Source organism: Symphodus melops (assembly GCF_947650265.1).
Source record: "Symphodus melops genome assembly, chromosome: 13".
Taxonomy (NCBI): domain Eukaryota; kingdom Metazoa; phylum Chordata; class Actinopteri; order Labriformes; family Labridae; genus Symphodus; species Symphodus melops.
Genome location: NC_136703.1, coordinates 6,734,852 through 6,742,208, shown reverse-complemented (window position 1 = coordinate 6,742,208; position 7,357 = coordinate 6,734,852).

Below are 7,357 nucleotides of genomic sequence, written 5' to 3'. Positions count from 1 at the left end.
AAAAGACCTTTAAACAGGAGAAATTAACATGTCCAAAAAAGGAAATAGATCTGATTAGTTATTGTCACCACTGGCACATAGTTTGAGGGGGATTTTTTTTTTTGTCTCCATTTTGATTTTGAGAACGATGTGCATTATTCATTGTTAGGCACATGATTGACAGGTGGGCGCTACTTGGATGGTCACAGCATCCAAGTCAGGAAGTTGTTCTTCTGACTTCAGTGTATTTTGTTGTGTCATTGAAATGCCACATATCCTGACATCAACAACAAAAGCTCAATTTGATTTTCTTCACCCACAACTAAAGGGGGAAAGGTCTCAGTGATGTGCATCTCTGCGGAGGATCTAATAATATTCCCATGATGAAGAAAACTGTGATATTCCTCTGGTACCTGAGGGGACCTCTGGTACCTCTGGAATTCCTTCACTGTAGATCTCTGATAAATTTGATATCTCCCAAGGTGCATCCCAATATGTAATTGTGGAGATGTTAGAGCTCACTTGTCAACTTGCTCCTTCATTCATTACTTGGCCATCGGATTGCGAGAAGCGGTCCCATGTAGTATTCTTTCACCGAATCTGTGCCATTAATGGCATTGTAGGAGTGACTGATGGTTGCCACAATAAAATCAATTAGCCACCTATCAGGTTAGGGGAAAATCTAAATAGGAAGTCCTTCTACTCAGTCTTACATCAGGGCATAGTTAATGACCAGGGGAAGTTCATGGACATCTTTACAGGCCCTCCAGTGTGGGAACATGACTCCAGAGTGTTTCCAACACCTGGAGTGACTCCATGTTGGCCCTACAAGCTCCTGCGAGACACTGCTTACATCTCCCACAACTACCCCTTCATCATCAACCCCAAGCAGGACAATGGAGCTCTAACAAAGGACCAGCAGATGAACGCTCTGATCAGCAGTGGCAGAGTCGTGGTTGAGCAGGCTTTGGTACTCTTGAAGTGCAAATGGAGGGAGCGAAGGGGATCTTCAAAACAGTCATGTGGAAATCATTGTAAAAATTATTGTTGCCTCATGTGCCCTGCAAAACATGTGCATCGCACTGGCAGATGAGACATGCAATGAAGATCCGCACAGATGTCCCAGACGGTGTGCACGGTGTGTATGTGTGTGGGCGTGCATGTGTAAAGATGCTTTTGTCTTACTATGAAAGTCTGTTATTGTGAAAGCTTGTATCTACATGTTGAAACTGTTTTTCTATTCTTTTATGTTAAGCACTTTGTAACATGCTGTTTTAAAAAGTGCTATATAAATAAAACTTTACTTACTTACTTACTTAGATAGATAGATAGATAGATAGATAGATACTTTATTGATCCCGAGGGAAATTCAGGAATTACTTACTTACTTACTTACTGACTTACTTACAGGAGAATGAGAATCAGGACTGAGGAAGCTCAGTCTGTACAAGCCGCTACAATTTAATTCTCCCGGAGTGATTAAAAAGTACTTAGATTAATTCTGCCTTCATTTGCTCAAGGTTACACCAAGGCCTCGGATCTGGCAACTAAGACAGCTTTCGCAGTTCCTATTACAAGAACATGTACATCACAAAGCCCTCCAATTAGCTCATCAATATCATGAAAAAACTGAAGTTTAATCTTTCCTCTCTTTGTTGTGTTTTTGTCTTTCACTTTTTTTGTAGCCCTCTAACAAGGCATGCAACTTCCTGCCTATCTTCTTATGGTCAAATATTTCATTCAACTTGTCTGTCAGTTTTTGAGGAATGTCTTGCCAGAAAGCAATTATTTTGCTTCTGGCTTGTTTGACCTTTTCATTTAGCTCGGATTTTTAGGAAGGTTGTCATGGCTCTCTGAGGTACTTGCAGTCAGATCTATGAGAAAAAGAGTCTCCTCCATAGTGAATGTTTTTTGCTGTGTTAAAGTGGTGGGGTTGTCGGAGGTTCTGCTACTCTGACCTACAAAAAGATACAACAAAAAACAAGATCAGTAAGTGTCTTCCCATCAGGCACAGTTCCCTACATCATAGTTATCAAAGGCCAGGAAATACAATATTCATTGTAATTCCATTCATAACTACATAATGCTTTCATACACCTTGTCACATCAGTCATCTTAAAGATAGATAGATAGATAGATAGATAGATAGATAGATAGATAGATAGATAGATAGATAGATAGATAGATACATTATGGATCCCGAAGGTAATCATATTAAATGAGGGGTCTGTGGTCTAATGTGTGTCAGTTAAGGGGTAAATGATGTGAAGAAGTTTGAGAACCACTGATGTGCACAACACACCCAAAACTTAAGTTAAACTTCAAAACCAATTCTGCTGGAGGACTCATGATTGTTTTAATTGTAGTTAAACAGCTGCTGAGGGGTCAGAGCCTTTTTGGACAGGGGAACTGACACTCTCATATCCAGTGTTTATGGATGCTATTTTCCCAGGGGCCATGCTTGGAGAGGCAGAGGTGATTTAGAAGTGCCTGTGGGTTTAAGGAAGGGATTAGAATGTTAACATGATTAGCATAGTTACACTTAGCTATACTAAGATACTGCCGATGAGTGACAGACATTTGGGCATATTTTGACCATTGCATGTACGATGCATGTATTATTCTCCCATGTGAAATGTTATATAAAGGTAAATATATATAGGTTGTGCATGTCAGTGGTTCTCAAACTTGTTCAATCATGGATCAATAAACTGACACCCATTTACTTTCCTTGGCTTTTATCTCTAGTTGAGTGTTTTATCCCAACAGCACTGTCCACAAGAACGTTTACTATCGTTTAGCGTTTTACCTTATTTTTAAATTGTAATGTATTTTGCCAAACTAACTGTACAGCACTTAAGTTGACTGACCTGACTTGAAATGAGTATTTGTATTGTAGAAGGACTCAATGAGGTTTATCCCAGTCAATTAACAGCCCACAAGGGTTTGTGCTGGGGGATGTTTTTTTATGCCATTGCAAACTTTGCACATTCTGCAGCGGTTTGAAGTTATCAGCCTTCGGGGTCCTTACACTTGCCAAGCAACTCTGGGTCAGAAAAAAGTGTGAGAAAAAGTGAAGGTTTTTTATTGCAAACAAACTAAAAAAAACAGCTAACGTGCATAAGATGTTAGTCCTTTAAACAATACGTGAACAAAGACCTAATAAATAGATTAATTATTCATCAAGTTAAGGAATAAATGAAACTCGATGAGAGGATGTGGTTTGAAATACTCATAGTTCGAATAAGAGCTTACACACCAGCTTCGTTTTGTTTTTATGCATTTGTCTTTTATTTATTTTTCCTGATTGAAATGTATTGTAAGGTCATAATTTGTCATTCATCACATTACATGGCATGATGCACCAGGTCTACTACACCCATTTACAGGAGGAATACACGGAAACATACACAAGGTTTTACAATGGGGAAACAGGAAGTTTAGCTCATTGCACTTACAACAGTGAATGGAACACTTTGTAGTCGTTTTTAGGCTCTCAACCTTTTTCTGTGTTTTATTTTCACCCTCTTTTTGTCATACAATTGGATTATTTTATATATTTATATTTTTTACACATCTCCGGTTTTCAAACACCCTCTCACCCCTCTTCATCTCTTCCATCACGCCATAAAACTATCCCTTGACCCCGCCCCTCCCCCCATAAAGAAATGACATGGAAGCCAGAATATTTCCCCCCTTTTTTTAGTTTTTCATGTTACAAACACAACATGTATAGAAACTCTACACAGACCAATATGTTTTTATTTCTTTTTTTTCATTTCCGAATACAACTTTTTAATGAGTTTGAAACAGTCCGCACGAGCCAGCCACATACATCGTACCCAATGATTCTTTGTTTTTAAGTAATTGTTCAAATCAACTCGATTGGTGTTTTGTTCCGTCTTTATACACACGTGGTGCAGGGACGTTGAGACTTCCAAATATACAAACAGACACACACACACACACACTCCAGCGTGTGCCTCTCTCATGCCCGTGTGCATGTTGCATGTGTCTGTGATGCTCTTAGTTTGAGTCTTAGTTTTCTACATGTCGTAAAGGAACACATCCTTTATGGCATTTACATAACAATATAATATTGTTAGTTCAAAGTGAACCTTGGTCAGTTTTAATCTGGTATTTACACTGAGGAGAAAAATATGGCAGACCGTGAGGTGGGAGGTCAAAGAGGTTCAAAGGGTCAAGGTTGGGGGGGTGGGGGGGAGTGGTGTCCCAATCATGCACTTGTAATTTTACTTTGATGATTCATTACAGGTGAAAGATGATTTAACGCTCCCCGACGGTGTTACTGTGAAAGATGGACTTGGTAGATTTCCTCTCATGTTTTAGTTTATTAAATCATTCCTCTTTTCGTTTAACAACCTCTCACCTATAAAACATGTATTTATTATCCATTTATATATATATAGATATATATCTATATATATATATGTATATTTGTGTTTTGTTAAGTCTTTCTCCGGCCCTGCTATACATCAACTGTCTGTCACCACTGCTCATGCAGGTACTACACTACATACTGTACAAGCACTGTTTGCTACCTTTTTCTGGATAACACAGATTTAAAGACAAAGTCAGCTTTTGGGGTTTTTCTTTTGAAAAACAGATCTGATGAGAGCCAAATATCTCGTGGCTTGGTATATTGGATTTTTTGTATTTTATTGCAAAATTAAAGAGTATCATTCCAAACACATAAAACTGTTCAAGGAAACTTTAGCTCTGAATATTGAAACAGTACTTTTTTTTTTTCACTCAGGATTTTCTTCTATTGTCAAATGGGTTAAGGGGTAAAAGGAAAAATTAGCCCATTTCATTTCAAATCTGTTCACACCATATAACATAAAACACAACTCTATGTTGTACATTTAACTGTTGTCTACATTTGTGCTTTAGGCACCTGTTCAGAACAGGTGATTGCAGTAATCTTGATTGGTTACATTTTTTGGCTCTAGACAGACGCTGCAGAGCGTAGACAGAGACCACTACTGGCTTTAGGGCAGTAACAGAATGGCTTTCTTCAGTAACCAGTATTGTGTTGTTCAAGCCCTTGCTGCTATGCATATTTAAGTCACCCTCAGTGTTTTCACACAGGAGAAACAAAAAAAGGAACATTTGGATATTTACATCTAAATGGCTGCTTCATTGGCATTTTACTAAATCTCTGTAGTTATTACTCGCAGTGGGACGATTACATCTGTGTCGTTAGGCTGAACATCAGATTTATTGCACCTGCACAAATCATCCATTATTTTCTAACGTGTAATTGAATGTCTTAGTTGTGATTCTTTTAATTCTTGCTTTCCTGAGGCAGAAGTTATTTAGTAATATCTAATCTCAAATGTTTTACAAACTTCCAACACATATGACTAGTGGAAATTGGTATGTTGAGTAAATTTAAACTCTTTATCCAAATGTGGATTCTACTTCGACAAGCGTTTCCTCTTTTATCCTTTAATGGTTTATTCACTGATCTGATGGCAGTGTACCTGTGAAATCACTGCTCTAAGCTTTAAACAGCTTGATGGCAACAAGCAACCTGTGAAGGAGAAATTGGATCCAAACACGACCAAAATTAAATGATTTCTGTTTCAAGTCTGTGATTCGTCTAAGCACTGAACTGGCATTTCCAGTCTGGAACAGGAACGACAATTTTACACAACAAATTTTACACACTCATGCGTTCAAACATCCAGGTCTAATAATGGCGACTCCAAGAACTATCTTCCCCAAGAAAATGGGTTTTCAATGTGATTTATATTGGGCTGTGCATAAATCAATATATATCGATAAAATCTGCATAAACATAAACTTTTCATGTCACATGATTTCAAATAATCTCTTTCTTTACTCCCAGCCTGCTCTGTAATGCCTCGCTGTATGATAAAATAAATTCTAACATAAATAAATCCTCTCATTAATGCTTAACAAAATATATTTATAAGAACTTCTTTTAAAATGTCAGTGACTTCAGAAAGGTTTAATAGGAGTGAAGATATGTTCTTTGTACTGCATAAATCACTATTTTTAAAATCTCTATTCTTCATAAATAACCTCTCAATATATTTGCCATGTCACAGCATGTTGGCTTGATACATTTTTAGATAGTTTTGCTATTTTGTTTGAGGTACAGATATTGATTTGTCCACAGTGTATTTAGCTTATAAATCATAATCTGTCGTGGCAGTGCACTTTGCAACGCTCAAACACACGCACGCAAACTCCCAAACACTTACACCAGATAGTTCCCTGTAGGAATGCCTTGAATAGCGCTTCAACAGAAGCCCTCAATACTATTCAATATGATATACATTATTATCTATCATCTGTGTATGTAGGTATTTGAACTGGCACTGTGTTTGACCTAAATAATCTTCTTTTATTTCTGTCTCTGCAACATGAGAACAAGGGCACATTAAGGTAACTGAGCATGTGTCATTTTGGTGACTGATGGTGGTAATTGTAAAAAAAATAAATAAAAACAATAAAAGGACCTTCTCTTTTTCACACCTCTGCAGACACAAACTATATATAAGGGATATATTGCAGTATTTCTAAATGTATTCTTTATTCATACAAATAATGTGTTTCGATAGATCTCTTGACGTCTTTTCTATACTCAACCCACCCTGCCCTTGATTTTATTTTGAAATCCCTCTGGCATAAGCACCAACGAGAGAGAATAGGGCATCCTGAACATGCCAGGTGAATACAAGTAATATAAAGGTCCTTCCTATTATTTCATAAATTACTGGTAACCTACAATTTACACAAACAAAATCACAGAATCTCCTTATTTTAAACTATGGGGACTTCCACAACAAAGTAATCAGGTGTGATTAAACAATGCTTGTGTGAATATTCCTGTTTTTGTGTTTCCACTTGACTTTTCCTCCACATGCTTCTGTTTCCTTTCCCCAAATATGATTCATTGCATAGAAGGACTGGAGATGAGAGGTCGCCTCTTCTGCTCACCATTTTTGTCGTAGTTAAACTTGTGGTTGTCTTGTTTTTCTTTTCTTTTCTACATTGTATGATGGTTGTTAAATACACGCATACGGACCTTCACACACTTACATACAAACATTAGGAACAGAACAATATAGAGGTGACTTTGAGGTTTTTTTTACCGCGCCGGGCAGCATGCGAAAGTTCCCAGCGAGCGTTCACACAGACAATATACAGCAGAAGTCGGTTGGTTCGTTGAAGGCCTCACAATATTTGGCCCGACAGAGTATGTTTTGAGTACTGAACCACAGATCCCACAATGCACTGCAGGAGCAACAGCAGGGAGAACACTGACCTGAGAAGTATCCATGACAACTGACAGTCTGAGAGAGAGGTTCTTTTTTTTTGGGGG